The sequence below is a fragment of the Tyto alba genome, unplaced genomic scaffold (genome assembly GCF_018691265.1).
Source record: "Tyto alba isolate M040663 unplaced genomic scaffold, T.alba_DEE_v4.0 Super-Scaffold_21, whole genome shotgun sequence".
In the NCBI taxonomy this organism is placed as follows: domain Eukaryota; kingdom Metazoa; phylum Chordata; class Aves; order Strigiformes; family Tytonidae; genus Tyto; species Tyto alba.
In genome coordinates, this window is record NW_024881295.1 from 20,034,555 (window position 1) to 20,052,228 (window position 17,674).

General features: G+C 48.0%; 1 protein-coding gene across 8 annotated transcripts in view; it reads left to right on the forward strand.

Annotated features, from left to right (window-relative positions):
* The first annotated feature begins 8,940 nt into the window (after nt 1–8,940).
* Nucleotides 8,941–17,674, forward strand: part of CHRM2 (cholinergic receptor muscarinic 2) — a 99,711-nt gene continuing 90,977 nt past the window's right edge. For 4 of the 8 annotated variants that reach the window (XR_006165546.1, XM_042795396.1, XM_042795395.1 and 1 more), the window contains exon 1: nt 9,284–9,533. The gene's annotated coding sequence lies outside the window, so the exon portion shown is untranslated. Of the gene's footprint in view, nt 9,119–9,283; nt 9,534–14,450; nt 14,560–17,674 lie in introns of those variants that run through there. The other 4 variants (XM_042795394.1, XM_042795398.1, XM_042795393.1 and 1 more) reach the window with 3 other exon arrangements.

The window sequence follows — 17,674 nt, forward strand, 5'->3', positions numbered from 1 at the left end:
GTGTAATTGCAGACAGATTAGCAAAGATGTTTTCAAAGTTCAGCTAAATAAAGAAGGCAGAAGGATCTTAAGCAATGAGGTTTACACTGATTTATGAAGTAATATTAGTCAACCATATTACAACATTATGCAGACCATCTATCTAAGTGGTGTGGTTCCATCTAGAATAGTACCTGCTATAAAATGACCTTGTCTCCAGAAAGAGACTGTACAGAGGGATCAGAAGGGGAAAAGTAATTGCCATGAAGCATGAAAAAACAGGGCAGGGACCCTTGGCTGAACGGAGGGTGAAGAAAACATATAGAATCCTTACTCTTAGAGAGCAGGGGCACAGGAAACAACATGGAAAAAGTAAAGATCCAATGAATAATTCCAGTATGGGAATTTGCTGCTCTAAAATGGGACATTGCTGTTCTTGTCACTTCATACAGAAAAGAAACAAAACATGCTGGGGGCCATCATTCGAGGTTAAAGGTGTCAACTTCAAAACTCATAAAAGAAAATACATTTTTCACAAACTTGATTGAACTGTAGAACACGTAATTAAACAGTAGTTCTCAAAGTCAAGGATGATCTTGAGTCTGAAAACTTCACAAGGTTCAAAATACAGGGCATTTCTAGATAGCAACAATGTCCTCAGTTATATTAGCTAATGCTAAGAAAAACAGTAAAAGAGACAACAAAAAAAAAATGCAGGGCAATTTATGCAGCTGTAATTCTCTGGGGGTAGGAGGAGACTTCTTGGAGGAGGCAGATTATCTCATGTCTAGTGGAGAAACTGCTTTGCTCTTTCTATGGAAATACCATTAGAGAGCTGGCACACCATGCAGTACACTACAATGACTTGGGAGATACCTATTCAGGTACTGAAAAGAGCAGTCCCAACCACATGGAGCTTCATCTGAGCCAGTAAACTGTGCTCCATAGATGGGCTAATTAGAAAATATTGTGCCTAATTGCAGAAGCACCTCTGTCTGTGATGGCTCAGGACTGCTGGCACTGTGCAATGCAAAGCCTTGGTGACTGTGTCACTTGTGTCACTAAAAGTGGGAGAAAGGAAAAGGATGAAACAATGTGATATTGTTCCTGACCATGATGAATGATGTGTGCCCATCCTCATTTGAGCCCAGAGGGCAAATGAGCACACCCAGCTGCTTGCTCACTCCTTCCTTCTCGGGAATGGGAAGGAGAAAATAAGCAAAAGGCTTGGGATTCGAGATAAGGACAGGGAGGGATGACTCACCCATTACAGTCACAAAAAACAAAAGACAGACTCGTTAGGGGAAGAAAAAGAATATTGATTTAATTCGACCACCACCACTTAATTTAACAATCAAACAGAGTAGGACAGTGAGAAATAAAATCTCTTCTTAAAAAACGCCTCCCTCCCTCCCTTCTTCCCAGGCTCAGTTTTGCTCCTGATTTCTCTACCTGTTTCCCACCCAGTGGTGCAGGGGAGCAGGGGATGGGGGTTGCAGTCAGTCCATCACCCGTTGTTTTTGCCACTCCTCCCTCCACGCTTCCCCTGCTCCAGTGTGAGATCCCTCTCACCGGACACAGTCCTTCACAAACTTTCTCTGACATGAGTCCTTCCCTCAGGCTGAAGCTCTTCCCAAACTGCTCCAGCATGGGTCCCTTCCATGTGTTGCAGTCCTCCCAGTGACAAACTACACCAGCGCAGGCTCCCCTCGGTGTACCGGCCTTCTTGGGGCTCAGTCACCTGTTCCAGCATGAGGTCCTCCATGGACTGCAGGTGGGCATCTGCTCTACCATGGACCTCCTTGGGCTGCAAGGGGACAACCTGCCCTGTCACCATGGGTTTCAGAGGAGTCTTTGCTCTGGCACACCTCCCCCCCTTTTCCTCCTCCTCCTTTCTTTCCCTGACCTCAGTGTCCTCCTCACAACTCCCGCTCCTCCTCCCAGGCTCCCCTTCTTAAATATGTTATCACAGAGGCACAGATACCATCACTAATGGCCTTGGCCCTGGCCAGAGGTGGGTCCAACTTGGAACTGGAAGAGCTTTGAGAAGCTTCTCCCAGGGGCCACTGCTGTAGCCCACTCCCCACCCCACCTGCCACACACACAAACACCCAACAAACTTCCCCAGCACATATTCCAAATGGAACTACTTCCATGCTGATTTGAACCAGCAGCTCGCTAGGCACTAAGGAGAAGGTGCTATCCAGCTTAATTAATGGCGGCTGATGATTAATGATTGGTTTATTAGCAGTTAATGATTGGTTTTAAGTGAACCTGTTGTTGTCATTGTTACTTTGACTGTCTGAATTCTCATCCCAGCTGAGTGTATGTGTGACCACCATGAAGTTAAGCCATTTAAACAGGCAATGTTATTCTCCTGCAAGCGTCACTGCTCCAATAAATGACAATAGGCGCAAAACACAACACTTTCAGAAGGAGAAAGCCAAAGGAAACAAGTATCCCATAGGAAAATGATCGCTGGGAACACATAAGGTGTGGGTTCCAATCCCCTCTCCCCCACATTGCATTCGTTTTCCTGTTTGTATTTTCTATTAGGATGGATTTGAGCTACCTGCAGAAGTAACTTGCTAAAAAAAAAATTGTTCAGGAACTCCTATTTTAACAATTCTGCTTCTGGATTTATGGGCTTTGGATGGACTTCAAACAACCATTCACTCTGTATGTGTTTGGGTGAGTAGTGTCTGTACTAGAGAGACTTTGTACAAGCCCTGTGGCAGAATCAAAGTACAAGGGGGAAGTGCCTACAGAGTTGCGCTGCAAGAGAGCCTGGTTCCTGAGCTTGAAGTGCTTAAAGAGCAACCAGAGCCCTTGACTTCGTGCCCGTGAAGATGAGTTCTTGAGTCTGCTTGTAAAGTAATATTTTGGGGAAAATATTTCCCACAGAACTGTGACCCTCTTTAAATCTCTTCACCAAACCAGCAGTCCTTGGCACTCCCCTGGAGGCATTGGAAATTTGCACATAAAGTTGCCAAGGGTCTAGCTACCTTGAGAAAAAATTGCATTTGAAGTACCTCTTTGTCTTTCCCTAGTTAATTAAAATTTAAAAAAAAAAAAAAAAAAAAAAGTGCATGGCCTGCCTGACATCTGCTTTTCTATGTCCATGCAACATCCCTGTGTGCAATGCAAGTGAAGTGGGCAGGTTCCCAGTGACTGAGGCTCTCCGCAGAAAAGTTCCACTGACACTTTTGCAATTACACAACTATTTATTTAGAGCCCTGTATTGGAAAGGACCATTCACAGTCCTGAGTGCATCAGGTTACTGTGTTCTTCAGTGTATGTTAGAGCTCCTCGGACACTTTTAAAGGACACGATGAAATCTTCCTCCTTTCTAGCCACTGACTCCAGCTCTGCGCTCCTCCCGCGGCTCTGCACATTGCAGGATTTTCCTTTTTCCTCCCAATCAGAGACACTTCAGGCTGTAAACTCCAGAGTTTCAGGTCAAGGAGGGTCGGTGCCTCTATGGTCAATGTCAAGTAAAACTTTTATGTGGTAAACAACCCACTCCACACACAATTTAGAGAGGATTTCATTTAACTCTTGGCCTTTTAAGAGCCTTGTGCCACAGCTATAAAACATATCCTGTTATAAACCGTACGACTCCTTGCCCCCTTGTTAATGTTTTTTAACTCCCATATCACATAAATTGAGGCCGTATACTTCCTTCTTGTTTTCTTGGAAGTACTTTTCTGCCTGTACTCAGAAATATGTCTGACAGCCTTGAACACATGCTATACCACCATTTATCAGTAGCTGTCTTTCTAAGCCTGGACAAAGGTGACACTGGTTCTTAGCAAATATATTTTGCAGATTGTTCTGAAACTGTTTTCGGATCTGCCCACCTACCTACTTACTCAGGTGAGATGCTGCAACATTTGCAAAGAGCAGTTATTCCTATACCCCCCCCCCCCCACACACACACAAAAGTGCAGATCTGCAATTTAGAAGAGCTTTATTGATAGGCAAACTGCTTGCATGCTTACATTAAAAAGTGCCTCCTCAGCTTTGCTGTGCCTAGTGGGATGCTCTTCCAGATACTGTGTTTATCCTTAATAAAACAGTAGGTTTGATTTTCCAGTTCGCCACCTAGCTGCTCCACAAGAGAGGGGATCAGTTTGGCTTTGAAATTAGACTCTGAGCCCCGTCTAAACCTGCTGGGAATTTCCATTTCATCAGTGCAGTCTGTTTTGAATAATTCGTAGCATGTCGGCCTTTGAGACACAAAGGGGGCACGAAAACACTGTTGTCGTGCAGGGGGAATGTGAAAGAAAAGCTTGGTGATTTTCTGTTAGTAAGACAGTGCTTAATGTCGCTGGCAGGTGAAAGCAATACACCTCCTTGGTAGCTGTGCTGGAGGACTTAAAGGTTTCAACTGTGAAGAAGAAACCGAAATGCTCATAGTTCCCTAGCGCTAGCTAAATCCAAGCTGCAACGTGTCAATATTTCAGTGCCTTCCTCTGATATATCTAACTCTGCTTTATAATGCTCCTATGGACTCACTGCCCTGGACACAACTAAGTGATTACATGCCCTTTTCTGTTAAAGGTTTGACAATCAGTTTATTTAACTCATTTAATTTCCGCTAGTAAGTGCCTATTAATGATGTATTTGCATGGAGTCTGGCTCGCCGTTGCCTCGGTTTGGATTTCTTCCTTCCTTTCTTCTTGCTCCCTGCGGTCCGCACCATCAGGATGATTTGCTGTTCTGTTGTCCCATTCTCGCCAGCATTTTCCCGTCATCTGTCAAACGCCTGCCTCCCCCGTGTGCAAAACCATTAAAATCAGCTGTCCGTTGCAATGCTGGAGGTAAACGAGCGCGGAAGCCCTACAAAAGGCTAAATAGCAGCAGAGCAGAGTGTGTGTGTGTGGGGGGGGGGGGGGGGGGTGGCAAGCACAGCCCACAGCCGGGGTCCTATGGGTGGGTGCCACAACCAGTAGCCCCAGGGCCTGCACTGGTCCCTGCTGGGAGCGAGGTGTCCAAGACTGGCTCCCCCTCCCTCTTTGCTCCTTGGTTAACCGCCTTGTGCTGCTTGGGTCAAGAGTCCGTTTGCAGGCGTCTCTTTTTCCACAGAGAGTTTAGGGGCTTCTCCCTGCTCTTCCCAGTCCTGTTGACCTAGAACTGGTGGCAAAAACTCCAAGGGAAGCGGTACTCTGAATAAACGTGGCCCTTGGAGCTACTTCTTTCCCCTGTGAGGGGACCCAGCTTCCAAAGGGAAATCAAGAGAGGTCTGTCCCCTGGGCTTGCTCTTTCAGTCCCTTGAGGAAGCATTCTGCTGGCTGGGAAGCCAGTTGCCTAAGCCATGGCAAATGTGTTGGGAGGTCGCTGAGCCATCAGGACCCCCTCCTCCGGGCGTTCACACGTTTAAGGGTGCACCCTCCCTCCTTCCCTCCTCCTCGGGAATGTGGCAAGTCAGAAGCAACATGAGAGGGGAGCAAGGCTGCTCTTCTTAGCCATCCTCATTCGCCTGGAGAGAGAAAGGGGCTAGCGGGAGGCAAGCTCTTGTCTGCCCTGGCTCCGAGTGGACATGAGTGCCTCTGGGAGTGAAAGGGAAAACAGCAGATTCATCTGAAATCTTGCCTTTTCTCATTAACTCCAACCCTGTTGCAAAGGGGTGAAGCAGGCATGGAGGGATGCTGAGGCGGGGGCGGGGGGGTGGGGGGGTGTGGGGAGTAGAAGCCGTGAGAGCATGGGGATGACCCACCCAGGACACTTTGTCCCCGGGGCCTCCATAGCTTCCCTCACCCTTTGAGGGGCCCTTGACTCTCTGCAGATCTCTCTGTAGCCCCCACCCCCGGGTGCGGGCTGAATGGGAGAGGCACCGCACCCCGCTGAGCGTAAGAGAAAAGATCACCCTGAAAGCGGTCCCCGGGGACACCCCCCCTCCTCCCCTCGCCCACCCACGCTATAAAACTCTCGGGGCAGGAGCCGTTCGGGACACTACGTGTAGCTGAAGGCAGGGACCCCACCCGCAGCAAAGGCTCCCTAGAGATCCCTCGGCAGCACCGGACACGGGGGCGATTTCTTTTGGAAATCTCCTCTCTGGAAGTTGCTACCTTGGCCTCTCCTCCCCGGGAGGTTCCCTCCGCGGGAGGGGAGGATCACCATTAGCGAACACCCGCTTTCTCTTGCTCTTTCCTTTTCAGCGAGCGAAGGGCTGAGCGCTTTGTTCTGTGGTTTTATGGGATGGATTTCTCTCTAACAGCTGTTTAGCACACTGTAAACCACTCGGCTCCCCCGCCCTCCCTCCTCTTGCATGAGCTGGGGGGTCGGGTGGAGGGGATGCATTTTAAACGTTTTAAGCTCAGGAGCAGCTTTTTTTTTTTTTTTTTTTTTTTTTTTTTTTTTCCTCCCTCAGGAGGTGTGTCTACCACGCAGTGCTCCAAAGAGAGGAGCCGGTAATAACAGATGCTCTGTCAAACTTAAAAGCCTCTGCTTACCACCGAGTGCCATCAAGATGTATCTGCTGAGCTTGATTCAGAGCGGGGCTCCGCGGGCTCAGGGAGGCAGCGCTGCGCACACGCGTTTCGGGAGGGGGGGGGAATCACTGCTCTCCCCGGGCGGACTGCAGACAAGGCGAGTTTTGGGGGGGTGGGGGGGGTGGGGGTGTGTCACACCGCGGGGTTTTTAGCACCGGCCTTTTATTTCCACGGGAGAGCACGGCGCGGGGGAGGCGATGCTCCCCCGGCTCGGGTGGGGTTTGCAAGGCGGAGGATGCCCCTTCCAGCTGCCCGGGCTCTGGCAGCCCTGGGGCCGCACGGCGCTGAGCAGCGTGGCGCTGGGGAGCCCTCTGCAGCCGGGGAGAGCCGAACCCAGCCCCAGCCCCAGCCCGCAGGTCCCTCCTGCCTTCCACTCCACTCGTGGGAAGCAGCGAGCCGCCTTGCCCCGAAAGCCGCCACGGAGGGAGGGACAGTGCCGAAGACTGCTGTGTGCTGTCGGGGTGTCGTGTGTCGTCCCCCCCCCCCCCCCCCGGGGCACGGTCGCCAACCCCCTCCCTGCTCCTCGCTTTGGGAAGGGCTGGCTCCTTCTCGCCGTGATTGAACTCCAATTAAATCTCCGGAAGGCAACGCGTGCAATCAAACACTTCGCGACGTCGCCGCGAGGGGGGGAAAAAAAAAAAAAAAGAGAAAAAACCAAAAAAAAAAAAAAAAAAAAAAAAGGGGGGGGGAGAGGAGGAGGCGGGTATTGTCCCTTTTGAGGCTGCTGATCGTTTTGATTAATGTTAATGAATGTTAAAATATGTTAAGCACCGAGGTCTCGGAGCGAGCCCGTGGGAGGTGCAGGGGGTGCTCAGGCTCCGTCTCGCAAAGGGGGGGGGGGGCACCCAGGCTGTGGGGGTGGCTGTCCCCCCCGCCCCTCCGCGTGGCAGGGCCACAGCCTGCTCGTGGCTTGTTTCCAACCTCCCGGTGCCAAATCTCACCTGAGTTGCCCGGATAACTGTCTCCTAACTCTGCTGTGAAGTCCAGGCAAAATTTCCTGCGAGGGCTAGATGTGAGGTCCCAGCTGCCTCGATGCTCCCGAAGATCTACAAGTGATCCAGCCCTTAAACCCTGTGAAAGTCCTTTCAGGTAGAGAAACGCAGACTCGTGTCACACGAGTACCTCCAAACATCAGAGCTTCCCACCTGCAAATTAGCCCTGCCGCCTAAGGCAGGGGAAATACCCACCCCAGGGCTGAGCAGAGTATATCCAGAGTCCTGCTACCCTCAAGACACATCATCCTCTTGGAGGCAAGTCCACCCCTGAGATCTTTCCAGGAGCGATAGCTAAATGTATGAGAGTGGTGTAGGCAGCTCCTCTGCCTGGGGCAAGCCCAGGCCGAGAAACGCTTTCTGCAAATCGAAGGGGCTTTGGAGTGGAGAAGAGGGAAGTGGTTGGGCTGTCGGCCCTTCAAGAAGAGAGATGGGGCAGGGGAGGCAGCAGCTACGGGGTCACCTTCGTTAGGTGCACCCCTCTCTTTCCTTATCACTTCCCCCCTATTACTCTTCAGACAACAGATGAGATGGGTTCCCCTCTCCTGCTTCCCACCCCGACAGCCTCTATCCCAAGAGAAAAAGCATCACTCCAGACCACAAATCAATTCCAGTCCAGGAGAGAAGCAAAGACAAAGCAAACCTAAATATGTTTATTTCTAGATTTTCATGGAACTGGCAAGTTCCCTTAACCAAAGTGAATGCTTCTCAGCCTAGTGACTATTAATTAAAGGAGAATGCTTTCCTCCCAAGGAGAATTAACTCTTGTTCACAAAATGTATCTATTTCTCCTAATTTGTTTGTCATTGTGCCAGGGAATCAGCTTTACATTAATATTTCAGCACAATAATCAGTTAAAACAAAATAAACTAGATTTAGTGTAACAACATATTTCACAGTGCACAGAGACTCTGATGACTCTAAAAGCAAGACCTCTTTCTCCCTTTCTTCTCCTATACACCACTTTAGAGTTACAGCTCTCCTGGAATGGTGGGAAGAAGAAGGGGGAGGAAAAAAAAAAATAAGGAAAGTAACCATAAATAAAAAGGAAAGAGTTGTGGGGAAAGATGGGGAAGAGGTAGCTGGGAAAAAAAAAAAAAAAAAAAAAAACCACAACCCAAACACAAAAAAAACGGTTCTGATGCGCAAATTGTAGCTAAAGACTTCTGATGAGGAAGAGGGGAGTGTCTGATGAGGAAGAGGGGAGAGTGTGTTGAGAGATAACAAGAACCAGTAATTTCTATTCAGCAAAGCCACCAAATCAGAGAGCAGTGCTGATCTTATTGGAGGAGAGCCTTCAACAGCAACTAATCCTGTCATATTGAAAGAAAATTGTAAATGTTCTCTGCAGAAATTGCCTGCCCATTGCAGCTAATCGAGCCCACTTCGCGCTCACGCCCCCCCCCACGCCCCCCCCGCAGGCGGGCAGCGGAGCGGACCCACAGCCGCAGCACCCCAGCAAGGACACTCACCCCCCCACGCTCACCTAGGCACCCCGCTTCCCTCCCTCCCCGCCACCCCCACGAAGGTGGCAGTTTGCTCTCATTTCCTCGGAACCGCCGGGGGGAAATATGAATTATTACCAGCTTACTTGCGAGTCCCCGCTTCCGCTATTTTTAATTTCTCCAGTTTTGTCTGAGCTCGTTAAGCCAGGTTTGATAGCATCATTGCTCTAAATATTTATTTATTTATTTTAAGCTCAGTTTGGCTGAACCGAAGCCGAGACTCCCCAGAGCCACGGAGGGTGTGAGCGTGTCTGTGTGTGCCTGTGCGGGAGGGAGGGGGGGGGGGGGGGGGGGGGGGGGAAGAGATAAAAAAACTCCATCAGCCCGGACAATGCCACACCTCGTTTAACGCTTCCAAACTGTTATTCTTCCACACACCCCCACCCCCCCCACACCACCACCCGCCTCCCTCGTCACGGTACTAAGTAATCTCTCTTTCCCCGGCCCCCCCGCCCTCCCCGTGGCAGATACGGAACGGAGCGATAAAGCGGCGGCGGCGGGGACCGCTCCGCAGCCGCCGCTCGCAACGGGATGGGATGCAACTTCTGCTGACTGGACCACAGGTAGGAAAGCTTTGGTTTTTACTGACGTTTACTTGCTCCTATAATTTCCTTTTTCTTTCTTTTTTTTTTTTTTTTTTTTTTTTTTTTTATCCCCCCCCCCCCCCCCCCCCCCCCCCGCCGCTTCTTCTTTCTCGTCCTCTCCGCCCCTTCTTCGCCGCACCTAAGATTTCCGTCCGCTGTCTGTCATAGCAAAGCAAAGCTCCCGCCAAGAAAATAATGTCCAAGAAAACGAGCTTACGTTTTGCTTCCTGGTAGAATGAGCAGAACGTAGGGAAACTTTTGCTAAAAGTGTCCTTAGCGGTGCGGGTCACCGAGGGGGAAAGGCAGCGAGAGAAGAGAAGGCAAAGCGGTTGCCCCCCAGCACAGAGCCTTCCTCTGTTGAGTTACAGTTGCGATATTAATCCCAGAATCGAGCCTAGCAAGGTATAGCGGGGAAGGAGAGACGCAGTAGCCTGATTTAGAGAAATCTTCACATTTTCCAATCCCTGCCCAGGGGTTTTTTATAGAGATGCTGCATTCCGACACCGGGAAGTCTCCCGGACTGCCCTTCCCAAATCCCGCTGTGACATGTTTGTTGACGACTCCTGCAAAATATCACCGGGAGCGGAGCCGTCCCCGGGGAGCGGAGCCCGCCGGGGGAGACGGGGCGAGGGGCATCCCTGCCCCGCCGGGGACCCCGCAGGGACGCGGGGTACAAGGGGAGGAGGGGGCTTTCGCTGTCTCAGTGCGGTCCCTCGCCCCCCAGCATCCCTCCCCGGGGAGCGTGCTCTTTGCCGGGGCTCAGCGCCCGTCCCCGCTGCCTCAGGTCCTACCTCGGGGAAGGGGAGTGCGGGCGCGGGGCGCCGCCGGAGGAATAGAGGTTTCCCCGGTTCATTTGCGCCCCCGTTTCCCTGGCTCGGTGCCCCTGGGGTCCGGTTCTCGGTGCGGTCAGGGAGAGGGGTGCAGCGGGGGGAGGATGCTCCGGGGCCGGCTCGCCCCGCACCCCCGGCCCGCCCGAGCCCCGGCAAGGCTGAGCCGGTCCCGGCCGTGCCTCCGGGCTCCTTCTCCTTTGGCTCCTGCCGCCTCCCCGGAGTGCTTGCGGTCAGAAGGAGCGAGCTGATGCCTTGAAGGGAAGCCTAGATCAAGCTGTGGGAGAAAAACTGCCTCCCAGAAACGGCTCTTGGGCACCGAGGTCCTGGTGGCCCTCCAGATTCCAGCCGTTTCGGAGGCGGCTTTGGAGGGGCGAAGTGTTTTCCGGGTCGCTTGCATTTTTTTTTTTTTTTTTTTTTTATTTTTTTTTCTTTCGGGCAAAAGTCGAGCCCGGCCACCTCTCTGGCTAGGGCCGTTCCTCTTCGCGTTTCCCCCCCCCCCCCCCCCCCCCCCCCCCCCCGCTCTGTGCCCCTCGCCGCCTTCCCCGCGGCTGCCCAGGTGCCAGGGTGATGCCCTCCGGGGGAGCAGGCAGGCTGGAAGCTGCAAAGCCGGCTTCTCCCCCTTCCCCTGGTCTCCCCTCAAGGCAGCTGGGCCGGGGGGTGCTCCTGGGGGGCGACTCGGCCCACCACCAGCTCCCGGGGGGGGCTTCCAGGGCTTGTAACTCATTCCCACGGGCCTAGGGGTGAGCCCTTACCCCTCCGCTGAGGAAAGGACAAGGGACTCTTCCTCCCTCCCCTGTAAGACTGCTTTTTCCTACTATTTTCACGTGCTAAAGTTCCTTTAGGGCAAGGAGAGGTAGCTTTTTATTTTCAAGTGGAAGAGGACACTGAGGAGGGTTAATTCTTGTTGCAAATCTAGCCAGAATAACATAGCTCCCCATTTTTACGTGTCAACCAATGTGTTTGCACGCATTAGCTTGACCCTATCCCTTAAAGAAGATCTTCCCTTTGCAAAAAGGAAAACAACAAGGGGGAAAAAAAAAAAAAAAAATGGGCCATCCTGTGCTTAACATCCTGCTCATGAAGTTTCAGGGATTAAAAAAAAAAAGGGGAAAAAAAAAAAAAAAAAAACAACCCCCCAAAAAAGTCTGACAATGAAGAAGGTAAATATGGGAGATCAGAAGTATTCACACTGTCTGCTTTTATGGTATTGCATCGCCTGCAATCACAGCCCCTGTCTAAATACACACCAGCCTTGATCATATGGTTTATGACACCAGCCGCTCTCGGTGACTCATCTATAAACCGCAGTTAAGCTACACAGCGTATACTCCCCCTCTCCTTTAGGCTCTTTTTGGTTATAACTTTGGCCAAACTTCCCTTCTGCAGCACCCTTGGACTGCAGAAGCAGCCCTGGTTTGCATCAGGAGAGCGAGAAGTGCAGCGGGCTCGCTGACTTGGCGAGCTTGTGCCCCGCTGAGCTGCCCTCTCTTGCTCCTGGCCGCGGCGCTCCGCGATTCCTGCATTGCAGTCTGCTCAGGAAAGGGGCCCAGTACGTGGCGAGGGTTGTCTAGGATGTCCCCAAGTTGCAGTGGACAGAGGGCAAAATAATAAAAAGGAGAGCTCACGCTCTCCTCCCATCCAAACCCAAGGTTCTAAATAATATCCTTCACCCCAAAATGGTAACTCTGCGCCTGGGCAGGGCTTGGGGAGGTCTGGACCATGCATGGTCGGGAGTGTCCTGAGGAGGTAGAAGGAGCAGCAGCCGTGTGGTGCTTGCTGTGCCATCACCCAGGAGACAGACCAAGACACAGGAAGGGGGAAACCAAGGCCATCAGTGGAAAGTAGCTTCTGTGAACAAAAACATAATTTTTTGCCTGGGTGTTCAGTCCCCCGCCCCCCTGTCGTTTTGATTGCCACCTCTGGGCTGACTCCTTGTGTGTGTTTCATGGCTCTCAGTTGCTTTAAGTGCTCGGGTCTTTCAGTCCATTCGGTGTCTAATTCAATAGTCTTTCGAGGACATCTACTCTGAATTTCCCCACTGTTGTTGATACAGTCTCAGACGGCTACTCTGTCCCGCTTCACTCCTATAACTCACTCGCCCGTTCATCCAGACTTTCTCTTCTCCACTAATATCATGACCTACATGCAAAAGACTTATTTTCTGGTCCTGTTTCCATAGCAATGCAGCATGGGGAATGCAGGCAGACCAGTAATAATGAAGCAGATTCCCTTTCTGTGAAATCAAGACCTCTTTGAAAGTTGAGTTCAATTTAAAGGAAAGTAGGGATCTGCAGAGAGTTGGATTTCCAGCCCAAAGCCCAGGTCTCCGCGCCCTCTAGTGCCAGAGGCAGGCGAGGGAGAGCATCCCCAGGCACAGAGGATGCGAGGCTTCATAGCGAATTATAGGGGAGGGAGAGAAACAAGTGGTATGAGATAAGGACTTTCCTCCCAGTGTCTGTTTCCAACCAGCTCTTCCCTCTTTTAAATGCCAATTTAAAAAAAAAAAAAAAAAACAAAAAAAAACACAAAACAAAACAAAACCAAAAAACCCCCAACCAAACAAACAAAAAAAAAAACCCACCAACAACAACAAATCCTCAGATGGGGCTCAGCTGATCCTGGTTCAGTCACCCAGAGGTTAACACTGCAGGTCCTGTGGGGTGGGTTAAACTACAGAGGAACAGGTAGGAAGAAATTAGAACTGGGAAGCCCAGTCTGTATCTCACGATTTCTTCACAAATTTTGGATCTCTCTGGCTTTGAGCTTCTGAGCTTGCAGCAACTTGCAGCTAATTCTCAAAGATTTGAAGTCACAGAAGAGGATTATCCACTTGTGAAAATGCTGCCCCGACCTTCCGTGGGCTCTTTGGGTAGGTGGACAACAGTAATCAGTCTAAGGAAAGACGAAGGGGCTTAGATCCAGCTCGTATGAATGGCAGGGATAACTTTTTCACAAATGCTTGTAGCCTTAAATTTTAAAAAGCTTAAATTGTATGGTAGCATTTCAAGCTCTGTTAAATCGAAGCCTGGATTCCCGTCTCTGAGAACCAGGCTGCACAAAGGACCGAGCACTGAGAACTGCTCTAACTAAATGAGGCAATTAGCACGTTCCCCACACACCACCCTACCCATCTTTTCCAGTTCCTGTATTTTGGCAAGGAGAGCTTTTGGCTTTGCCAGGGTCTCCACGGCTTTTCCCAAGTTGGAGCTGCCCAAAAGATGCGGAGTGACCTGCTTGTCCTCATCCCACCAGCTGAACGCCAACCGCCTGTGCCTAGCAGGTTGCGTTTCCTAGCCCTCCGTACCAAGCGGAGTAGGGATCTCTTGCTGATTTATCCCACTGCCCTCCTACATCTCCCCGATACAAGTGGGCAGAATTAAAAGACGAGGCCACCCCTGGAGATGTATTAAGCGGCTGCATCCCTTTCCCATGGGCCCTGAGCTCGTTTCGATGTAAAAATGCTTTAGGCTGTGGAGTTGCCTGTCATTTTGGACCATCTCTCCTACCTTTAAAGCTGTGTCATTACCTATAGCTGACACCCCCTATTCCCTGTAGAGAGAGATACGTATCAGCAGGTGTTCCAGAGAGACATCTCATATAACATGATTTTAAGTCCCAAGAGGATGGGACAGGGTGAAATGAGTTTTATATCATTTCCATCAAGCGCTTCCTAAAGAATGCTTGCCAGTGAGACTAAGATATGCAGTGGGATTTCTGTAGTTCATATGCTTCATGTATTAATTTTTAGAAGTATGATAAAGATAAAATGAAACAGACCGTCCTTTAGGGTCAGCTGCTTTGCTGAGAGCATTCTGCATGTTTTCCTTTTTACAAGATGATCTTCTGATTCCTGTATTTTCCAGTATGTTTTCTGACTCCATGGACTAGATTCTGATCTCAATTACGTTCTCTCAAATCAGGAGTGACTCTACTGAATTTAATTACTTCTGGTTTATTCTAGTGCAACTGAGCTCAGAATTTGACTTTCACAGAAACACAGTAACTGTTGTAATTAGAATATGCCAGTGTTTTGACAACTGTTCCTTGAACATCTCTGTTTTGTCAGCCTCTGCCAAAAGGGAAATGCAATGTGATAATGGGCATTGGGAATATTATGGGGCACCTCTGACAGTGATGGCAATAAAGATCTCTCTGAGCGGCCACAGCACAAATAGGTGAGAAATTCTGTAAAACACCATCTCCCAGGGTTTCCTCAAGCTTTTAGAAAAGCTCTGAGTAAACTGTGGGCAGGTGTGGGGTTTTTTAGTTTTTTTTTTTGTTGTTGTTGTTTTGTTGTGGGGTTTTTTTGTGGTTTTTTTTTGTTTTTTTTTTTTTTTTTTTTGATAAAGGGTTGGAACGAGACAAAAAATACCTTCATAGATCTTTCTTCTGAGTCATTGTGAAAATTAATGTTGGAAACCAAGGAGATAAAATAAACCTAGTCATTTAAATGAACTCACTTGCTCAGTAATTTCCCTGGTTGGGATTTTCAGGTAGTATGAGTATGTAAAGCTCTCTTGATCTCACTGGAGATAGGATGGCCTGCAAACTCTGAGGATCAGACCCTTCATTTTTGTAATCCATTCCAGCATGGAAGAATTAAAAATTAACATAATCTGTCCATGGGAAACAATACGTTTCTGGTACGGCCCATAGTATTTTCATAGATTCCTGAGGAATCTTCTCTTGGCTTTGAAATGAATTAATGATGTCTATTCTATACTCATCTATTTCATATTTAGTCAATCAGAAAGCAGAGTGGTCATATATTGAAAGTGATTCACAGATTTATTCATAAATAATGGCAACAAGCTCATTCCAGTATGATTTCTGAGGTTTTTTAGTGCAAGCTGGTGACCAATGATTTATTCATTAAAATATTCATACATCTCAAAAGTTTCATGACCGTTAGCGTGAATAATTAACGGAAATTGCGTTATTCGTTATCGTAACTCATTATTTTCCTATTCAAAAAGGCATCAGTCATCCAGTTAAAGAACATTAGAACATAATAATTGCAACATTGGATCAGGCAGGTGTTTTGTCTTGTCCAGTATAGTGTCTCTATCAGTGTCCCTTACCACATGCTTCAGAAGCAGGTGCAGGGAATGCTGCCTCGGATACATGCACTGCCCTCAAGTAAAGTGTTTTCATACGGACCAGCCTGTGTTTGCTTGCTGCCTGGAGACCATTTCCAAAAGAAAACAGATATCCACCTTCCTCACTAAATGGAAACCTCTAGCAATTCTAGACAAACTGCAGATATACTCACTGCCCAGATAAGCAGCTAATCCGGTTTTGCCTCCCAATAAGTTCACTACCTTAGCGGTAGCGTGTAGCAGTGAGTTCAGTAGGTTAATTACTTATTTTCTTGTGAAAACCACACTCCAGGCAACCTTTGATCTATTTAAATTGGTTGACTTTCAGTGTTATTGCTACCTCTCTGTTATATGATGTGAAAAGACCAAGAGGAGCACCCAGTTCATTGTAGAGGTGCCATTCATTTACTCAGCCATGAGCCCTCTTGTTCTTTTCTTCTCTCAGTTAGACAGTCCCCAGGGTTCCCAGTCACTTTGCGTGTCTTAAAATCTATTAATTCTCCCATCTCCTTTTTTGGTGACGGTTTGACCAATCTAGACAGTGTTTTCCAGGTGAAGACTACTGGCTTATACGAAAAAAATGTTTTCACTTTAACGCATTTTACTTATTCTGTGCACTAATGAAAATTTTGTTTTGTTTGGGGGGTTTGGAGGGTTTTTTTTTGACTGCTGCTGTAATTGAGCAGAATTTTCAACTGGGTTGTCCACAGTGATACCAATATCTTTCCTTGAGTGGTCACAGCTGGCTTAGAATCTAATCAGATTTCTGAGTATTTCACTCCACTTGTGATTGTCTTGCATTGGCCAACACTTATTTCCATTTGCGATCTGAATGCTAGGTTCACCCAACTTAATTAGCATACTCTGAAATACTTTGAACCTTATTCCCTTTTTCTAATCAAAATAATTTGAGTAAAGAAATTATACATGGTGTAGAATCTTGGACAACGTAGCCTTTAATATTTTACAGTGAAAAATGATCATCCATGTGTAGTTCCTGCTTTCTCTCTCTTAAACAGTTTCCAACTGGTAAAAATACGCTACTTATTCTATAATGACTTAAATTCCTCACAGGAAATTTGTCAAAGAATTTAAGAAGATATATAAATACCTATATATGTACACTTATCACATTGTTTTTCTTGGTCTATTAGATTGATGCTTCAAAGGCAACATTTCTTTGAAAAATGATTTTTCTCTCTCTCTCTCTCCTATATGTAATTCTAATTTTTGTAATTTTCAATCAATTTACCTGAAAGTGAAATAAGACTTTTCAGTATATAATACCTAAGATCAATCCAGTGAGTGTCCTAAAGATAGGTATGCTAGCTGCTATACTCCAGTCCTTCTGTAGCATATCTGACTTCAGCAACAGCTTGCGTATTTTTGTTATCAGCGGAGCCACTTTGTTTTCAAATGCTTTCCAAACCCTTGCATGTATAACCATGAGGTCCTTGTGACATGATGCTATTTAATTTATCAGTTTGTTCCAGTGTTACCCCTTTCAGCATTTCACATTCTGACAGCTCATATCCTTTCTTGTCTTGAAAAAAATGGGTCTAGCACGGACATTGGCACAGCATCATTTGCAGGGAAGGTTTACCCAAATTAATCATTAAGAAGCTCTGCAAAGTCCTTTTGCTCATTAATTATTCCCATTACCTCCTAGAGGTGCAGCAGATCCCACTGGTTCCCTCCTAAACTGGGTGAATTTAAGACCTTTCAGAAATATCCTGCAGTTCCACTCTGCCTCCCTCCTCCAAGCTCCTGTCAGTTAATTCATCCTCGGCCCTCTTCATTTATAGCTGACATTTTGTTTGTGTTTTATTATAATCTCCCTCCCTTAGCCAGGGCCTTCATCAGAGCTGAAGTGTCATTGCCTGAAAGCTGGTTGCTTGGCTCAAACAACCTCTTGGACCTTAACATTTCACAATACCTTTTTTTTTTTTTTTTTTCAGCCCTATCTTGCCTTTCAGTTTGCTTTCTGCATGACTTCACTGAATCAGAAACTCTCTGTTAATATACCTGTTGTTTTGAATCTGTGTATTTTACTTTTATTTTCTTTCATTCTTTCCTTTTGTATTTTTCCCCTATTTTCTGTCTACCTCCAGTACTTTTTAAGCAGTTCGCTAATTATTATCAGTTTTCACCTCACGCTCTTAATGTAGTAATAAGTTCATTACTATTCAGT